General features: G+C 33.0%; 1 protein-coding gene across 3 annotated transcripts in view; it reads left to right on the plus strand.

The window, feature by feature from the left end:
* SOX6 (SRY-box transcription factor 6) overlaps positions 1–21,022 on the plus strand; it is a 596,389-nt gene that overhangs the window by 345,884 nt on the left and 229,483 nt on the right. The window lies entirely within an intron of this gene.

Raw genomic sequence — 21,022 nt, forward strand, 5'->3', positions numbered from 1 at the left:
TGCCTTCTCTTTTTTTTAGTCTATAAACATATAAATTATTAGATAAATTGCTTCATTAATTTACTTAACAGAAAGGTATGAAAAAGAAACAAATGTCAAAAGATGAAGGACAAATTAAGTTAAAGATAATTTTAGTCTTTCCTCTTGAAATCATAATAATAGCTTAGTTTATTAATCCAAATCATTAATTTGAATTTCTTCTGGTCAAAAATGGTCAAGGGTAGCACCTATGAAAAAGAGTTTATAGAATGTGTTGTACGTAACGGCTTATGGGTGGATTTTGAAGCTTGGCTACCGTTTTTAAGTCCTGGCTCTGTCACTTAGCAGCTGAGTGACTTTGGGCAAGTCACTGAACTTTTCTGTTTCTAATTCCTTGTATCCAAAATGCGAGAGTAAGAGTTTCTACCTCATAGGCTCATTAAGAAGATTAGTACAGTAAAGCTTTGAGAACAGTTTCTGGCACTTAGAAAACACTCATGAGGTTAAATTGTGGTTGCCTTTTTTATTAAGATACCCATAGGATCATAGGTTGATTAATCTCACCCAGATTTCATAGGATTTAACTTTTCATGACCTCTGACCCTGCTGAGGATGAGCATCTGTAGTTCTGAAGATATGTGATTAATACTATTATTTTGAAACATGTTAAGAACCATTAAAAATTAAGTTTCCCTATCAGTCAGGAAGTGCTTCATCTTCCTGAAATCTCTCTTGTTGATGCTTTTGTGGAGAAGAAGGACTGTATAAGTTTTGGTATCGTGAGTAGAATCCATGGTCATTAATTAATTCTATAAGGTATCTCTTACAGTCATCACTCTGATTTGCACTAACAATTTGGGAATTTGCGTTAGTTTTGTGAAGTTGTCAAACAACTTCAGGTGAATCTTCCTATTGGTCATGGATAATATCTCATTTAAGATAAACATCTGGCAATAACTATCTGGTGAAAATGGTATTTTTAGTTTGTTACAGAAAATTGTCTAGTGTTTAGGCATGTTGTGTTCAATTCAAATGAAGACAAAAGGTAGTCATCTCTTTCCCAGGAAATAATTAGTAACTCATTCTATTAACTAATACAGTATTAAAATTAAGTGGAAATTAGATATTATTTTAAATTTTACTGCTTCTCTACTATACTCACTCATAAAGGCCATTTGCTATTTTGGGGGAAAAAAAACTTAACTTACAACTGATGGGTAGAAAGAAAGTCATTAGAGACATATTCTCCATCCAGCTGCAATAACATGTTGTGTGCTACTTTGCATGTCATTCTGGGTTTTCTATCCTTTCCGAAGTCATTGGTTTTACGACAGTGAGAACAGAAATGGTTTATGCAAAGGCAAGCTTTTGCCAGCATGAATGATGGGGGTCTTGCTTTTTCTTAGTCATGTGGAAGCTAACATTTTATTATGTTATGATTCAGCATCAAATTTTTATGCTTTGGGTTATCTCCTCCCTCTTGACCCCTTTCCATCTTTCTTTCTTTTTCATTCTGAATATGAATTTATAATGTGAAAACTGTACTAGCCTGAGATGGTCAAAATGTCTAAATCTTGGGAAAAAAATGTGTAAATCTTGAAAGCAAAAACACATACAAAATTAGGCTTTTCAAATTCTTTAACTTTTTTTCTGGATTCTTTATGTGATATGTGAATTTTTCACTTGTGCACTGCTCTCAGTTTTATAAGCATAGGAGGTAAGATTCTTACTAAATTTTTTACTTTACATAATTGTTTCTTTTTACAACCTAGCATTTTGTCACCATAAGTGTTATACAGAAAACATAACAATAATATAATGAGAACTGAAATAAAATTTAGTTTAAATTGTGTTCAGATAGCTTGATTCAACCACTGCTAAAACTCAACATGCATTTTTAGTCCAGGTGAGATCAGGCTAGTTAGTTATTATCCACCTAAATTAGTTTTAATGATTCTGAAATTTTAAACTGATTTAAATACTATCCCCCATACATATTATTGTGGCTTATCAGTATTTTATATCTTAAACACTGTGCATTTTTTAATACTTCTTATTTTTCCCTCATTACAAAATTTGTTGTAAATGAATTTGTAGCAAATTCCCTTTTTACATATTTAGTGTAAAAATATAGAAATACAAAATAAAATTAATTAGTTAATTAATTCTACCTATGTCATGTTGTATGCCCTTTCCATTTTAATTAATACATGTACTTGTTAAATCTTTTTTCCTTAAAGTTAGAATCATCCTTTTACTATCCTTTTATGAGCTCTTCTTCCCACTTAATGATATATTGTGAATTTCTGTCATTAAGTTATTTAAGTCATCTAAAATGCAATTTTTATTTACAGAAATATTGCATAAAGTGAGGTTCTCATAATTTAACTGAGTCTCTTATTCAACATTTGTTTTTTATTATTTGTCATTATAAAGAAAAAGTTGAATATGGATAAATTTTTAATAATTTTTGATATTAATTAGTGGTTATTTTCTTAGGATATATTCCTAAAAAGTGAGATTCCTGGGTCAAAGCATGGGTTCTTTTTTTAAAAGTCTGGATTCATACTGCCAAACTGCCCAACAGAAAGGGCACGGTGTGCCACTCTTAGTATCTGCGAGTGTTCTCTTGCCCTCAACAACAAGTACTATTACTTTAAAAACTTCTTGCCGGTTTTGGTAGGGGAAAAGGATACACTACTGCTGATTTAATTTGAATTTCTTTGGTTCTTATAGAGAATGAAGCATTTGACATAATTTATTTGTATTAAATGTCTCTTCCTTTGTAAATTGCTTTTTTATGTTGTTTGTCCATTTTTCCTTTAAAGGATTTGTCTAGGTCTTATGCTTTTGTAAGGCTCTCACTGTATATTTTAATGGTATTAACCTTTACCCATCATATGCATTACATTTTATCATTTTCTTTTACTTTATGGTTTTTGTTGTCAAATCGTTCCCTCCTTTTTAATGTTCTTTTATGTTGGGGGTTTGTTTAGAAAGGCTTCCTCCACTCTGCTATATTTTGTTTCAATTCTTTGACTATATTTTTATTCATTTAACTCTTTAATACCTCTTGAATACAATTGATGTGTAATTTCAACAGAAATACAACTTAATTTTTTTCTTAAGCCATTAACCAAGTATCTCTGTGTTATTTATTACGCAACCATCCTACCTCTCCTGACATGAAAAAACATCTTTTATCATATTGATTGCGTATTTGAAACCATTTCTCAGTTTTAGCTTCTAGCCTATAGATCTATCTAAACTTTTATTAGTATTGTGCTATATTAATCACTGTAGCTTTATAGTGTCTTTGAAAAGTAAATATTATAAGATTACACTCATAATTTTCTTTAAGGTGTTCGTATACTTCTCTAAGGTTTATTTTAGGATTATTTTAATTTAATTAAGTGTCAATTAAAATCCCAAAACAATTTTTGAAAGGTTATATTATACGTATGTGAAACTATAGGATGAACTGACATCTTTATAGTATTGAATCTTTTAATTCAAAATCATTTATTCTTTTTGTCCCTAAACAATGACTTATTTTCTAAATATAGATTCTGTATGTTTCTTTTGATGTTTTTGCTATAATATTTAATATTTAATATTAAATATAATATTTAATATTTCCCAAAACAATTTTTGAAAGGTTATATTATACGTATGTGAAACTATAGGATGAACTGACATCTTTATAGTATTGAATCTTTTAATTCAAAATCATTTATTCTTTTTGTCCCTAAACAATGACTTATTTTCTAAATATAGATTCTGTATGTTTCTTTTGATGTTTTTGCTATAATATTTAATATTTAATATTAATAAATAAAATATTTAATATTTTATAATTTAATATTTTGCTCTTATGAATGAAATATTTTCATTCTATTTTCTTTTTGTTACCGTATTTAGGGATGCTCATGAATTTCACTGGTTCATTTTATAACTTTCCTCTTTATTGAACTTATTAGCTCTAGTCATATTTCAGCTGATATGTTTTCTCTTTTTTGGCAGTTATATGCACATTTTACATCTCTTTTCATATTACACAAACCTAGAATATTAAGAATGATATTAAGTAATACATGTGATGGCAGGTATTTTGTGCAGATTTTAATTTATGGAATTGTTTTTAACATTTCACCACTAAGTATTAAGATATTTAAGACATTCTTTATTATTAAAAAACATTCTAGTCATAGTTTATTAGGAGTTTCCATGAGAAATTGCATTTTATTTTATGACATATCTTATTGGTTTTTGTTTTCCAAATTTACTGAAGAAATAAACCCTGATTAGTCATGGTGTAGTCTTATTTTAATGTACCAACTAATTTTATTTGCTCATATTGCAGTTGTTATTTTTGCATCTGTAATCATAAATGAGAGTAGTTTGTGTTTTTCTTTATTTGTCCTATCTTTGTTAATTTTTATTACCAGAGTTCATGGTTGAAATGGAAAGCTTTCCTTCCTTTCCTAGGTTATATAAAGTATTGAAAAGATAGCACGAGAATTACTTATTCCTTGAAATCCTGAAAGAATATCCTCATAAAACATCTAGGCCTAGAGTTTTCTTTGGTAATAATTTTTTTTCCTTTTACATTTTCTATTTCCCTTTAAGTCAGTTTTTCTAGGAAAAACATTTCCTAGAAAACTGTATGTTTCACTGAGATTTTCAAATGTATTAATATTGATTTTAAAGTACAAGATCTCTTATTTTAAGTTTTTTATTTACTGTTACATATTCTGTTTTAAATTTTGTTTATTTGTGTTCTGTCCCTTCTGTCCCTCAATTTTACTTGCCAGCAGTTTTTCTATTTATCTCTCCTCCCAACACCCCAGTAAGTATCCAGTTTTGAGATTAATTTCTCAATTATATTGCTTTATAGAATGCCAATTACTTCATTTTGCTTTTACCTATATTATCTCACCTTTTCTTATTTTCCTTATACTTTTTCTTTTGTTTGTTTCTGATATCCTCTAAGTTCCTAAATTGAATACTTCACTTTAAACATTGTTTCTTTAATAATAAAGGTACTGTTAGCCATGAGTATATTTGTAGAAATAGTTTTATGCATCCCATAAATTTGAGCTTTTTGAATTCCCATAGTCATTATTTTCCAAATAGTAAATATTTATATTATTTTCTATCTGATCTTATATTTACATATTTACATCTTTTAGATTCAAGAGTGAAATGAAGCTGGGGAAGGGAGGAAACATAGTTTCTATTACTATCATTGAAAAATTCTATGTTAGGTGCCTGAGGAAGAATTAAAGTGTTGGCAGTAGAATCGTTAAGAGCAGCATTAAAAAATGAATTTTAGGGGCACTTGTTTGGTCAGTCGGTTAAGCATCTGTCTTTGGCTCAGGTCATGATCCCAGGGTCCTGGGATAGAGCCCTGAGTTGGGCTCTCTGCTCAGCAGGGAGCCTGCTTCTCCCTCTCCCTCTGCTGCTCCCCTTGCTTGTGATCTCTCTCTCTATCAGATAAATAAAATCTTTAAAAAGTAAAAATAAATAAGAAAGAAAAAATGAATCTTAAACCCAGTGAGCTTAATATTACCACATATTTAGAAACAATATGTTAAAAATCTCTTTAGAGGGCTGCCTGGGTGGCTCAGTGGATTAAGCCACTGCCTTCAGCTTGGGTCATGATCTCAGGGTCCTGGGATCAATTTCCACATTGGGCTCTCTGCTCGGTGGGGAGCCTTCTTCTCTCTCTCTCTCTATCCCTCTGCCTGCATCTCTGCCTACTTGTGATCTCTCTCTGTCAAATAAATAAATAAAATCTTTAAAAAAAATCTCTTTAGAGTCTACTTTTTAAAAAACCTGCTGGAGCATCTGGGTGCCTCAGTTGGTTGAGTGTCTGACTCTTGATTTCCATTCAGGTCATGATCTAGGGGTTGTAAGATCAAGCCCCACATTGGACTCTGCTCTTAACATGGAGTTTTCTTGTCCCTTTTCCTCTGCTTCTCCCCCAACTCATGCACTCTCTTTCTCTCAAATAAATAAAATATTTTTAATAAGTGTATTCCTTTTTTTAAAAGATTTTATTTATTTATTTGACAGACAGAGATCACAAGTAGGCAGAGAGACTGGCGGTGGCAGGGGTTGGGGGGAGCAGGCTGAGCAGAGAGCCTGATGTGGGGCTTGATCCCAGGACCCTGGGATCATGACCTGAGCCAAAGGCAGAGGCTTTAACCCACTGAGCCACCCAGGCGCCCCAATAAAATATTTTTTAAAAATGGCTTTCAAATTAAAATCTTATTGTATAAGTGAATCAAAGTAGTATTTCTGAAACCTTTCAATAAGAGTTGGAATATTGCTAAAGTTTGAGGAACACTTAATCATAGATTTTCAATAGATCTGTATCCGGGTCTTGTCCAATATTTTTTAAAAGAAAATCCCATCCCTAATCCACCACCATATTTGCATAAGTAGCCTCCTTTCCAGTAGCAGCATTAATTGAGGCTAGAGAGCTATAAATGGCATACATTTTAATAGCAGTAATCTCAAAGCAATGTTCGAACCAGGTTAATGTCATTACAGGTATTGCTAGACAACTTTATTATTAAAAGCTTAAATGAAATACAACATAAAATGATTAGATTTTTGCCTTGGTCTAGTTATGTCTGAAGTATCATGTTCTAATTGGGGTGCCATATTTTTAAGAGATCTGTTTTCAAATTTGGATTTATCAAAAGTTGCTGAAATGGTAAACAGTCTTGAACATTTAATATGACTAGCAATCAAAGATCTAGGGAAGTTTGGCCTAGTATAAGTTGGTTGGTTGAAGCTTTGTTGAATAGAAGAGATTAAGATTTGTTTTGGGTTTCAGGGGGTTAAGGAAATAGGGAAATTATTCTCAATGTACAAAAGAATTTAAGAACAATTAGTGGCTATCTGATGTGATACAGTTGGACTGAATTAAGAGAGTACCTCAAATATACCAGGTGTTTAAGAAATATTTGTTGAATGATGGGTGAATTAATAAAATAACATCTGGAAATTTGGCTGTGGAAAATTTTAAATGGAAATGTAGAGGATATTAGAGGGTATTTCCACTCTGGTGGAATATTATCTTCATGACCTCCTAAGGTTTCTTCAAAAGTAATACAAGTGTTTATTGTATTTTCTTAATTATAAGACTGATCTTTAAAATACTATCTATTTTCTGTCAAGAGGTAATATAATACGAACTTTTGTAAGTTGCTTTATTGTTTATAAAGGAAACAAAGTACTAAAGCAGCTAATTATTTCATTTGATCCTCATTGTAGCAATCTATTGAGGAAAATATTATTATATTGATTTTACATATGAATAAAATGAGACTGAGTGAAATTAAGTGTCTTGTGTGAGGTCACTCAAGAGTTGTGGAGACAGGTTCTAAGTCCTGCCTCTCAAGTTTCTGTTTAATGTAATGCAGCATAATTCTCAGACTCGCCAGAATTTTATACCTCTGCATTGGAGAAAAGAGAAAGATAGTCTCTGGGCTCTTCTCCCCCTCCCACAATATAACAACTAACACAGTTCCCCTGGTACTCTTTTTTATGTAAGTGAAGCAGTATCATAAAGCAGGAGGGGGTATAAGTAATACAGTTGCTCTCTATAAAAGTATTTATCTTGATCTGAACGTGAAAGTGAGAGAGGGGAGAGTCATATGGTAGAAAGACAGAAGGTAAGACAGAATTACTGATAGGATCCATAACCCATTTGTATGTGTGTTTGAGTTGCACCACCAAGTGAAGGTGCCAGGATAGTTATGGTTATAAAACATTTCTAAATGCAATGGTGACATACCAAATGAAATCTAGAGCATTAGGGAACCAGCCTCTGCCTCCATGTACAAGCCTGATCTTCTGTGCTTTATGGAAGAGATCTTAGCCAGCTTCCTTGTTTTGCACACATGCCCCTCTATGCTGTGGCTGGCATCTCCCTGGTGTGAAGTCGCCTCCCTGGGCAGTGTGCCAGAGAGACAGTATTGCTGGTTGTTTGAGTTAGCACAAACTGTTTGTGCTTGTGTTTGTCAAACATACAGATGATATGAGAGACAAAAAAATAATTATGTGATATGAACCAAATAAGGAAAATAATGTTTTCCTTCCTTGGTCATTTATGATTAATTATTGCAATATTTACATTTAGGAATAAAGGTAGATGTGCTTGTAGGTATACTCTGCTGCAGCTTAGAAAAGTGCCAGTCTCTTTCTGATAGGAAGAAAGTTGATTAGAAAAATGCTTTTAAATGGAAAGTTCTACAAATGAGTCCCAATGTTTTTCAAAGCCACTATTGAGAAACAATTGCTTATTATCGTTATTCAACTAATATGTCTAAGAGGTTTGTTCTAGAGCCCAAATGTTCCTGCCAAACATTATTATTCAAGGTTTTAAGCATTACTCCCTGTTACTTCATTAAGGTTGGTACCAAGAGAAGTAAAATTAGAAACAGTGTTGCATCAAATAGTACAAGCATATTATAGTTGTGCTTGGCACAAATACTGAGTTAAAAGTATGAATTTATTATACTATTGCTGCTGTGTGCCAATGAGAGCCTGTTTTCATTTTTAGTTTTGATTGCAAATGTAAATCTCTGGAAGAGAGAACAGGAACACAAAAGTCATTTTTTTTTTCCAGTGCACGATAGATCTTTGAAAATTAAATAGTATAGGTTATTCTTGAAGTAACTTAAGTAGTGCTGTTATCACCAAAGGGTCAGAATGGATCTAACAGCATTCGCATAGAATCAGTGTTCTGCATCCCAAATTACTATCTTAAGTGCCAAATCTCTTTCCTAGTTTGCTCACTTTTCTAGTAAGGGCCTAAACCATTTCTAAGTACTCTGTAGTCATTCCATACATTGTCCTTTCTACAGAAAACTCTGTTTTTTTGGAATAGTAATTCATAGTTACTTGTGGTTTTGGTTATAGGCAATCATAGAAGGACTAAAGTGGTTTGCCAAGAGCTATGACTGTACACTTTACATATTACAGTACAGCTATGACTGTATACTTTACATATTCATTTATAAATGAATTTTTCCTGAATTTCCATTTATAAACTTACAGCAATTTCTTCATTTGAGGGAACTTAAAAAAATCTGGAAGTGTTTAGAGGCAAATCATCTGCCACTTTTCAACTTCAATAAAGTCAGCAAAGTTCACATACCTAGTGATTCTTGCTGCCTCATAGGTAAAAGAGTTGAAACAGTAATGTATTGATGTTTAGATTTCATGTATTTTGAAATTTTTAAATTGTTATTTCCAAGACAAATGCTGTATTGCTCTGAGGCCAGCTTGTGAAAGGGACTGGGAGCACATGTAATTTTCTTCACTTTCCTGTTTGTATGAAATAATGTGGTAGAGTGTCACTATTTTCTGAATAAATCTTTGTAATTATAGAATATCAGAGTAACATCTAGAAACATAGGATCTGAAAGATTAGGACTGACGAAGCTTTATATATTATGTAACTAAACCTCTTATTTTCCATGTAGGGACTCCAATATCCAGAAGAGAAAAGTTACCGTTTTCAATCACATAGTCAATTACAAAGGTGAAAACTTGATATTCCCCCAGAATAGCATGTTTAGCCCATTTCACATAGACTTTTGGTTGTGTTGTAATCAATAGTGAGTTATTATTTGTGAACCTATGAACTCCTTTTACTAACAATAAATGCATAGCACAGCTATTTTACAGATACATATGCATTATAACAGGAATATCCATAGTTTTTAAAATTATACTACTTTGCATCAATGTAAATATTTCAAAGTTTTCCTTTGTACTCTGTCATAAATATCTTTTTCTTCTTTTGAAGTCTGTGTGATACGCATATAAGCAATTAAAACCTCTTGCCACTTGGGTTTGGAGACGCAAGGTCTTCTTAATTAAAATTCAAACAAAAGCTATTGGTTAAAGTTATTACTATATGATTAAAGTCTAAAGCATTGTGATATAGTAGAATCACTGTTAACTGTTGGGATTAAAAGAAATCGATATGTTGGGGAGAAGATCAGTTGGATCTAATTAGTGAAATCAATGTTTACATAAAAGAAAATGCTGAAGTTTAGTAACAAATTCTGGTTATAAATGCAACACTGGATGAAGTTGTTCTTTGTTACTATTACATTGACCACATAATCATGTCTTAAATTCATTGAATAAAAATCTGAAACTTTTTTTAGCAGTTACTATAAGTAAAAACATAGAACTTTACTTCAAAATCATATCTAGTTTTAAAAATTTCAGTTTTATAAAATGTTACATGTAAAAATAGTCAACAATTACAAAGTATTTCTATGAATTCCATTTTAAAATGCTAATTTTAGCAATAGCTACAGCCTAGAGTGGGAAAGGAAACAAAATTGGTTAGAAGTAAAGAATATCCAAAGTATTCTTACACAATTATGATTACATTAAATATGTATTAGTCTATTTGGTGACATACCGAAATAAAAGAGAATACATTTTGATATAATTCAAAAACAAGACATTTCACTTTTTTCTTCCTGATTGCTGTGATGAAAATAAACATTATAACCAGCATGGAGGAGCAAAACTATTACTAATTGCAGCCTAGATTTTAAGTAAAATGGAGGTCATTAGCAATTTCCTGGAAGCCATTCAGATTGCTTACCAGGAAATGGTAGCTAGCAGGACATCTGTAATCCTCCTGTGTGGAATTAGTAAAAACATACTGAAGCTTTAATGATGTGTGTTAGACTTTGGCTTATGGTGTAACTTTCTGTATCAAAGTAGCTCATATTTCATTGAATACAAATGATTTTTATTTTAGTATTAGAGTACAAACCCAGAATTGAAAATAGCCTTTAACATCCATCCATATATACAGACCTTAGTACACACTTGTAGATTGGAGGATGACTCATAGTAGAATAAGAAATGACAGGGTAACGGAGGATCAGTAGGGATCTGGAAGCAAAATGTATTGGGGCAAATAGAAAGAAATTTCTTCTATAACTTGGAATGCTGATTTCACAACATTTTGAGTGGTGAATTTAGTCCCATTTTTAGTAGCATCTTCTTATCTCAATAAAGAGATAAGCAAAGCTGACTGTCAAGGAAAAACACTTTACAGGACATAAATTTAAGTTTGACTGATTCTGCATTGTTGTGGGAGAAATGGGGTCACCGATTCAGAGACTTTTAGCATAGCATCTCCATATTATCTGAATTACTGGTTGTCCTAATAAGGGGAACATCTCTGGAACTATGAAGAGTGACAGAGTAAAACTGAAGAGAGTATTTATATGTTCCAGTTTGTGTGGAGAATTATATATATGCAGAAAATTGCTGGAAGGATATTTAATAAACTTAACAGAGGTTGACTATGAAGTAACAAATAAAAAGTATGAGACAGGCTGATTTTTAAGCTTGTACTGTATAGTTTGTACTGTAGTTTTTTAAAAAACCATGTATATGGTTTTTCAATACAAAAGACTTTTTTATGAGACTGATTATGAGACAAAATACTTAAAAAAAAAAGACTGCAGTCTTCAATGAAAGTGAAAGGATTTGTTTCCTTATTTGTAGAAGAGAATATGGATGATACTACTTAGTTTCAGATTGTGTTGAGAAGATTAGAGAGAAAATGTGTAGTATTTGGCATAGCATAGAGTAGGGAATCCACAAATACTATAGGTAGGCAGCAATATTTGGCACAGTTAAGTACTTGAAACAGTAAATATGTGCTGATAAAATGGTGAACTGCAGTCCTCAAACTTTGATCTTAAGAATCTTAAAATGTATTAAAGATTCTAGAATTTTTTTGTTCATGTGACTTACATGTACTAATACTTAATTGTGTCAGAAATTAAACCTGAGATATTAAAAATATTTAATTCATTTAAAAGTTATAAAATTAAGGGGGGCTGTGGTGGCTCAGTCGGGTGTCTACCTTTGGCTCAGGTCATGATCCCAAGGTCTTGGGATATGGCCCCACATAGGGCTTCCTGCTCTGAAGGGAGTCTGTCTCTTCCTCTCCCTCCACCCCCCCTCAAGTCTTTCTCTCTCTCTCTCTCTCACTCTCACACTCTCTCTCAAATAAATTTTAAAAAATCTTTAAAAAAAGGTTGTAAAATTAAATCTACATATTAACATAAAAACTCATTTTTATGAAAAATAACTATATTTCCTAAAGTAAAAATTATCTAGTGAGAAGAATGACATTGTTTTACATTTTTGCAAATCTCTTTAATGTGTGATTTAATAGCAGACAGCTCTACTCTCTCATATCTACATTTACATTCAATCTGTTTGATATATTTTGATTGAAGTATATGAAGACAAACTAATATTGATATGTAGTTGACAAAGGGAAAAGTATCTTGCAACCATTTAAAATAGTTGTGAATATTCTTTAATACTAAATCAAATTTCCAAGTGGTGATTTCTTAAAGGTCAGGTCCAATGTAGGATCTGAAACCATATCAATGAACTTTCCAATACTTTTACGTTAAAATCCATTGGTCCAGTTTGAACTTCAAATGAGACATTTGCTCTATGAATGATTTTGTAATGGCATACATTGGTCTTTTAGGTTATATTGTTTCACCGAGTTATGTAGTTCTTCCTTATGGCGGCATATTTCATCATATAGTATCAAAAATCACATTCAGGGGCACCTGGGTGGCTCAGTAGGTTAAAGCCTCTGCCTTCGGCTCTGGTCATGATCCCAGGGTCCTGGGATCGAGCCCCACATCAGTCTCTCTGCTCAGCGGGGAGCCTGCTTCCTCCTCTCTCTCTCTCTGCCTGCCTCTCTGCCTACTTGTGATCTCTGTCTGTCAAATAAATAAATAAAATCTTTAAAAAAAATCATATTCATCCATATTACCTTTAATCTTATCAGAAAAAAATTTTAAGTATCTGGAAACTGTCATACTCATGATGGTAGACAGAAGTTTTCCAAAAATCTAATTTTCCCTTGAAAGTTTAAGTTATATTATTTTAACCAACATCATCAGTTACTTTTAGAAGTTGAATGCTCATTTGCTAAATATTAAAGCATGATTAATGATAGTTTGTCTTGTTCATTTAAAAAAAATTGGAGTTTTATGCAAAAAGCTATGAAAAATTTCAGGTTACAACTCCAGTAAGAGCACAAATGATTTTCCTTGAGACAACTAGTATATTTAGGTATATTAAGCAGTGGGATGCTTCCCATTTCATCACACACAATATTAAGAACTTTTTTTTTTTAAACTCTACCATCATGAGTCTTCTAACTCAAGATCAAGAATCACATGCTCTGCTGACTGAGAGATTCATCACATAGAATGTTAAAAATATGTGTACTTATGGGACACCTGGCTGGTTCATTTGAAGAAGCATACAACTCTTTGCTCTTGGGGTTGTCAGTTCAAGCTCCATGTTGGGTGTAGAGATTACTTAAATACATAAATAAACTAAAAAAAAAAAAGAACTTAAAAATATGTGTACTTTAAAGTCATTCTTTAATTGTTTCCTCAAGGAAATTCTTAATTGAAACTGATTTTTTTTTTGTTTTACTACAAGCGTGTGGTAGTAAAAAATACAATGACTACTAGTAGAGGTAGGTCTATTTGATTCATGCAAAGGAACCAGCTTTTTCACCCACTATTTCATTTGCACTGTCAGTGTACATCTCAGCATTGTAACATGTAACTAATGCCTTAATACTATTGTGAAAACAGTATTGACCTCAGGGACACCTTGGAGAGTTCTCTGGATCTCTAACATGTCCATAAACCACACATTGAGAACCACTGGGCTAGAAACTTAAAATAGATAAATAAATGAAAAATAAAAAATAATAAATCAAATTTTCAGTAGTAACTACAAAGCAAATCAGTTGTATTTAAGAGTTTTAGGTTCCATAAAAAGCCTGAATGAAGCTGCTGGCTTAAAGAAGTTAGTTGCTTTCTTCCCTTAGTATGCCACAAACAGGAATTGTGGCATAGTAAACACAGGGTATAGAGTTGAACAGATGTGGGTTTGTATCATGGTATAATAAATTGAGCAATTTATTTAACCTATTTTTTCATTCAGCTTTCTAACCTGCAAAGTGGGAAAAAAAATACATGCAGGTCAGGATTATTGTCAGTGATTGTAAAATAACTAACAAAATAAGTCTTTAGTAAATATTAGTTTACCAGTAGGAATAGGAACAAGGATATTTAGTTATGTGCCACCCATAAGGATCTGGAAACATTTACTAGTCTCTTGTAGCACAAATTATTTCATGGGAAATGACTAGGTATATATAAAATTGAGAAGAAGTTCTAACACTCCAAGAAATCAGTGTTACTATTCACATCAAATTTATAGTATAGTCCATGTCCCCAATGTTGGCTTAACTAAAAAATGATAACCGCTTTATTGATAAGTAACTTACATTTTTTTTTTAAAGATTTTATTTATTTGAGAGAGAGAGAGAACATGAAAGGGGCGAGGGGCAGAGGGAGAAGCTGGCTCCCTGATGAGCAGAGGGCCCGATGTGGGACTTGATCTGGGACTCCAGGATCATGACCTGAGCCGAAGGCAGTTGCTTAACCAACTGAGCCACCCAGGTGCCCCAAGTAACTTACATTTTTTAGGTAAGCTAGTCCTGGTGGACACCAGCCTAATCAGTTTCCTTCCCATCTTATTACAGCAATTGTATGACTCCTGACTCCTTATAGTATTATTCAATGACCTCACTTAAGTACAAGTAAAATTCTCTTACTCAAAACTTTAAGAGATTTTCCATATTATTTTGGTTCTGGCATTTTATTATAGTGGTAGCTAAAACTTAGAGGTCTTGCTGTGGAAATGAGATTTTCCCATGTATCATTTCTAGACCTGGACATATAGTGGCTATGAATTCTTTTTTTTTTTAGTGTAATATTTGTGATAGATGTGATTTCAATACATACGCATTTATTATTTTATAATTAAAAATTACGTAGATTTCTAGTAAGCATAAAATCTAAAAATGGTTTAAAATATTTATACACTATTATTAATTTGCTCTAGTTCACTTTAGTCTCTTTTTTGTTTGAATGAATGTAAAAAGTTTAAAAATACACATTTGTGATAATATTTATATACAGTTGATTCTTGAAAGAAAAATACATGGGATAGTAATCTCATTGCTATTCGTAGGCCCAGGAATGCTCTGTGCCTAGCATCCTAGGTGCCAGGGTACACCCCGGGTATTTCTTTACTGTAGAGTCAGCTCGTGACCAAATTCTCATGGGATATATATGTCGCATTAAGAGCTGGCCCATACTACTAGACCTCCCACACACTTACTATTTAAGTCATTTGTCTGAATTAAAAAAAAAAAAATCTAAGGCTAACCACTTAATAAAATGTGTGTATTTTCATCCAAATGGTGTTTTCATGAATAAGACCCTTGAAATAGGCATAAATTGTACATTATTCTCTACATTTTTAAATGTGTTGCTACTGTTGGTAATTACCACTGAGTGCATATTTAATGCACTGAGGAAATTTGATGCAATTATTCCGTTTATTTGTGATTCCCCTTCAATCCAAATGTCTGCATTAAACTATTGAAAAAGAAAACTACAGAGAATTTAGGTCATTTAAAAAATGCACACATTTTCTGAACTCTGCTTGTAAACTTGTATTGCACCAACCAAAATAAAATTAAAATGAGCCAGCATTATAAAAGATAGGGTTCAAAAGTTTAGGTAATTTTGAGTAAAATTTCCTTTTAAATATAACCTTAAAGAATTTGGGCCAACTGCAAGGCTACAGTCTTACAGAAGTCAATAAGAGACGTATATAACTAAGCTCAAAATTTAGCTAGTTTAACTTAAGACAAATTCTTTTTCCTCAAGCCTCTTCTCAGTACTTAAGAGTTGATTACACCTGGAAATGGATCAAATAGACCTAAGTTGGTAGCTCTTAGAAAGTCTTTACAAAATGGTAGAATCTGCAGAGCAAAGGTCCATCTTTTCCATGAGTGCCTCACATTTTTTTTTAAAGCACAGAGAATTTGGGTACTGAAAAAGATCTCTAATGCTGAAAAAGTCTGAAAATAAGAAGAGTGCAAGAAGGGTGCAGCTCTTGTAGGCCCACTTTTTATTTTCTCCTTTGATCATCAGCTGTAGGAAAAGTACACATGTTTCTCAGAAATGATTCAATATCATTAAAATGGTTTGGCCAGGGAATAGAGTAAGACAAAAGAACATAGGTATTAAATGGGAAGGAGGAACTCCATATCCATTTTGTTCGGTAGACATCATCTGGTGTTCCTTTTCAAGTTAACATGCAACTATCCGTTGTGCATGTTTTAATAATATTCTTAAACATCTCTCTAGGGCTAAGGAAGAGATGAGATTTAAAATGAGATCTATCCCATGGCTTTAAATATATGTTTCTTCATGTAATAGTAATGAGAGACCTGTGTTCTTATGCTTAAAGCTAAGAGTTACATTCCTATTAACATTTGTTTAACTAGGCTTCCATCACAACAGGTGCACAATTATTTTTATGAGTAAAATATTATCAGCCTTCAAAATTAGCCAGGGCAAAATGCAAGTTGTCTGATTAAATAATCAGAGCTGATACTTAAAATACATTTGATTTCCACAGGAATTTTAAAATGCAAAGTCCCAGTCTCTTATCCTGATATGTTGAGGGAGTTGCAATTGTTTGTAGTATGTAAGTAGTAGCTTATACCGTAACTAGTTTGATACATTTCACATAATTCAGTTGACATTATGAGACAAAATACTAAAAATATAATAATAGTTTATTACTTCTAGTCTAATATTTTAATCTACCAATGAAATAATATTATGCTTTATATTAAATCAATAAAAGAAAAAGAGAAAGTAACTATTTTTTTAAAAGATAGATAGATTTATTTATTTATTTATTTATTTATTTATGTAACAGATAGAGATCACAAGTAGGCAGAGAGGCAGGCAGAGAGAGGAGGAAGCAGGCCCCCTGCTGAGCAGAGAGCCTGATGCGGGGCTCGATCCCAGGACCCTGGGATCATGACCTGAACCGAAGGCAGAAGCTTTAACCCACTGAGCCACCAAGGTGCCCCAAAAGTGACTATTTTTAAGACTTTTCTAAGTTCAGTCACATTAGTTTAAAAAGTTTTAAAATCCACTTTATATTCTTTTTTTTAAAAAAAATTATTTATTTATTTATTTATTTGACAGAGAGAGAGAGAGAGCGAGAACGAGCAGGGGGAGCAGTCAGAGGGAGAGGGAGAAGCAGACTCCCAGTTAAGCAGGGAGCTCCATATGGGGCTGGATCCCAGGACCCTGGGATCATGACCTGAGCCCAAGGCAGTCACTTAACTGACTGAGCCACCTAGGCGCCCCAAAATCCACTGTATTCTTATTTAAATTTAACTTGTGGAGGGTTAAAAAATTAGAAATATAGATTTCAGATTAATAATGTATGAATCATGTACACCAAAATTACTGAATTTTGGGGTAACAATAAAGATTCCCAAATGGTAAAAATTAAACAATCAAACAAATGAAAAAAAAATGAACAAAAGGAAGCAAAACCAAGTGCATGAACCCTACACACACACACACACACACACACACACCCCTATGAAAGAAACGGGAAGCTTCTCTAGGAGGCACCTTCACCACGGTTAAGAAGTGCTACAACAGTGCAGCTGTTAGAAACCAATTACAGGCAGGTAACTGTTTGTTTTCATATCTAAATCTGTTTGTCAATCAGGAGAATGCAATGAGTCAGAAAAGGGGATCTCAAATACAAACCACAAGGTAAGACAGAGCACCTGGAATGGGTCCAAGCCACAAGAATTAGGACAGGAGTCTAGATGGAAACAAAACCTTATATGTGCACATGGCTCCTGTCTTTGACCAACTTTTCAAATAGACACAGAAGTAGAGATTACTGAAGAAAAATGTCAGTGTTCTATCGAGAACAGTCTGATTTTAAGATTTGTTAGAAACGTGGTTATTTATAGAAGAGTGATTGTAGAAGACATCTACAGATCTTTACAAATGTAAGACATTTCTAAAATTGGTTCATAATCATCCTTTTACATTGAAGGTTTAAACTCCTTTTTTAATTTCAAAGAATATATATAAACACACAGACACACATATGTACTCATATTTAGGTGTGTATATGTATACACACACACATACACCGTATTATAAACAGGTAGGTTTTTACTACTTTGAAATTAATCTGTGGCACTTTCCAGTTAGTTATTAATGAAAAAAACTTTAGTTTTATCTGAACCTAAGAATATATTTTTCCTCAAGTTAGTAAAACTACCTCTATAGTTTAAATATGCAACTGTTGTGCTTGGGTTGCAAGATTTCAAGAGACGGTGAAGGATACAAAGAGTGCTTTACGTGATTCTATATGGCTAGAAGTTTTTCCATGCTGAAATGTGGAAAAACCTACTGAGACCCTAAAGTTTAAGTTGGTAACATCAAGGGAGCATAAATAGAAGTTTATTAAGAAAGCTAAAGAAAACGAAATGGGCACAACCATTCTGTGGTTTTGCTTAAACACAGGCTTTCATACCATTGAGAGTCCTGGATTTCTTGTTAACTGGCTACTGAAAGGAGCTCTTTTATTTTTCCAGCCATAGTTTAGCGCTAATGAAGCCTTGAAGCATGATGGCTCTTCTGTAATCTCCATGGTTGACTGTGTATTTCTGTGTATTTCTCAGCCATGACTATCAGTGGTTTAAGGTTATCCTCTCAGATGGATGCTGAAAAGCATTTTACTGGAGTAACTGTTGCTTTTCCCTGGTCTTCTTCTCTGCATAATATTCAGTGTTGGTGTCAGGAAGAAGAGGAGGGGATTACCACTACCGGATATGGTGCTCTCCCTCCCTGGAACATCTTTTAAATATTTACAAAGGCTTGTCTGAGATGGAATCAGAATTAATGAACAAGAAACAAATGAGTAAGAAGTGATGAATGAGATGAATTGAAATACTGGAGGAAAATAGTTGGGATTTTTTCATTTTAGAAAGAAGAGTTTACTTAAGATTGCAGGAAGGACCCCGAGGAGATTTTCTGTATTATATTTCATAAAGAAAACCAGAGGTAGGACCAGGAAAAAAAAATCCATTTTTGCCTTCATGATGAACCTATTCTTATTGTGGTTGACACTGACAGAAACTTTCTTGCTAGAATGTTAATCTCAGAACCAGGAAGGGATCTTCAGAATTCATCTCATCCATCCCTCTGCTTTCAAGAAGGAATGCATTTATAGAATCTCAATCAATCCACAAATCTTTTTTTTGGTGCTTATTATTTGCCCACCATTGTGTTAGACTCTGTGGAGTTTATAATATTTCTTATTTTTCACCAGTTAGGTAAGTTTTTTTTTTTTTTTAAGGTAGGTTTTTAAAGACCTACCAGAGAGGCAGGAGCGGAGGGTGCTGTCAAAAGCAAAGACTAACATTTATTGGACAAATACTGTGTGTCACAGAGCTTTTGTTTATTTTTTCTTACTTAATCCTCAAACCAACGGCATGAGGTTGGCAACATTATCCTCCTTTTGCAAAGGAAAGAACAGAGGCTCAGGAAAATTTTTCTCAAGACACCAAGATAATAATGGACAATCCAGGATTTGAATGGAGGACTATATAATGCTTCAGATTTATGCTCTTTCTACCAAGATGTGCTAATATCTCTTCTAGTCATTATTGGGACACATTTCCTCATGCATTTTCCAAGGCTCTCAAGTCTCTTTGAGCTAAACAGAAAAACAAAACCAAAATCAGACAAACAACAGAAACAGAAATTACTATTTTTTGAGTTAGTGGGATTTTTTTAAACTTTTTAATATCTATAGTTTTTCTTTTCAAATTCGGCTACCATAGATTTTTCCCTTTTCTATTAATTTAAATTCTTCAGGTTTGGGGATCTTATCTTTTATTGTACTTTGGATTTTTATTTTCTATCAAGGATTATTTAATATTATTCTCGCATTTTAGGGCAGTAGGGTCTGCAGTTCAACAGTGAATCCTCTCTGGTTGTTAGACAGTTGATAGGGTGCTGGATATGTCATGAGAATAATTGTAGAATATAAACTTTAGGAACTCTAGATGCTATCTAGGCTACTAGTATTCTTACATTTCTAGCATAGTGACATGTATTTTTGTGTGTCTACTGTAAAAATTTATGAACCATGAATAGAATTTTCATAATAAATTATATTGTGGTTAATGATTAAAGTTTGAGAAAATAGTTAAGGGAAGATTGTCATCTCCCACTTACAATGACCACTTACTATTATGCCTATAATCCATATCTCATACTGGAATCTATTAAGTATTTGTCTCAAAGTTCTTTCAATTCATACTACAATTTTCTGATATCTCTGCAATATTTTAGAAATGGCTTTGTTCTTTGCTCATCAGGAAAATGAAAGAGCTGGTACTAATAGAATAACAAGTGTTTTGAATATGGGGGTATACAGAGGACACTGTTATTTGGAGGATTAAGTAACCAGATTATCTTAAACAGTTTCCAATTCAAACAATTTTCATTTCTTGAGAAGGAAATCAGACCCAAAAGTGCTTAAAAAATCTCGTAGATTAGACAGATACCTCAGGTTGGACTGAAGTCATGAATGAGGATATGAACACTGAATCTTTTGTCAGGAAATAGCATGTTGTCAATCAACACTGGCCTCACCGGAGCTGGGGGATAATGGTTATTGATGTAGCTGAATCACTCCAAGGGAGCAAGCGGAGATACCCAAGGACACAAATTAGGAGCATGAAGCACCTAGTATCCAGGTATCGAAGTACCCATAGGTTAGATAACAAGAGTCAAATATAAGCTTTGCTAAAAATGAGAATCAGGCCATAAGTTACAGAAGCCCTGGATAGTAGATAGTCAGTAATTCAGCACTGATAGGGAGCAAGAAATAGGTCACCACCAGTGGTCCCGAGAGTCTTGTGACCTCTGGTCCTAGAGCAGAGGTTGTACAGTTCTAGTTATCTGCTTAGTATAAAGACTGAAATTTGTAACCAGATGAAAGGAAAATT

The sequence above is a fragment of the Martes martes genome (genome assembly GCF_963455335.1).
Source record: "Martes martes genome assembly, chromosome: 10".
Lineage (NCBI taxonomy): Eukaryota > Metazoa > Chordata > Mammalia > Carnivora > Mustelidae > Martes > Martes martes.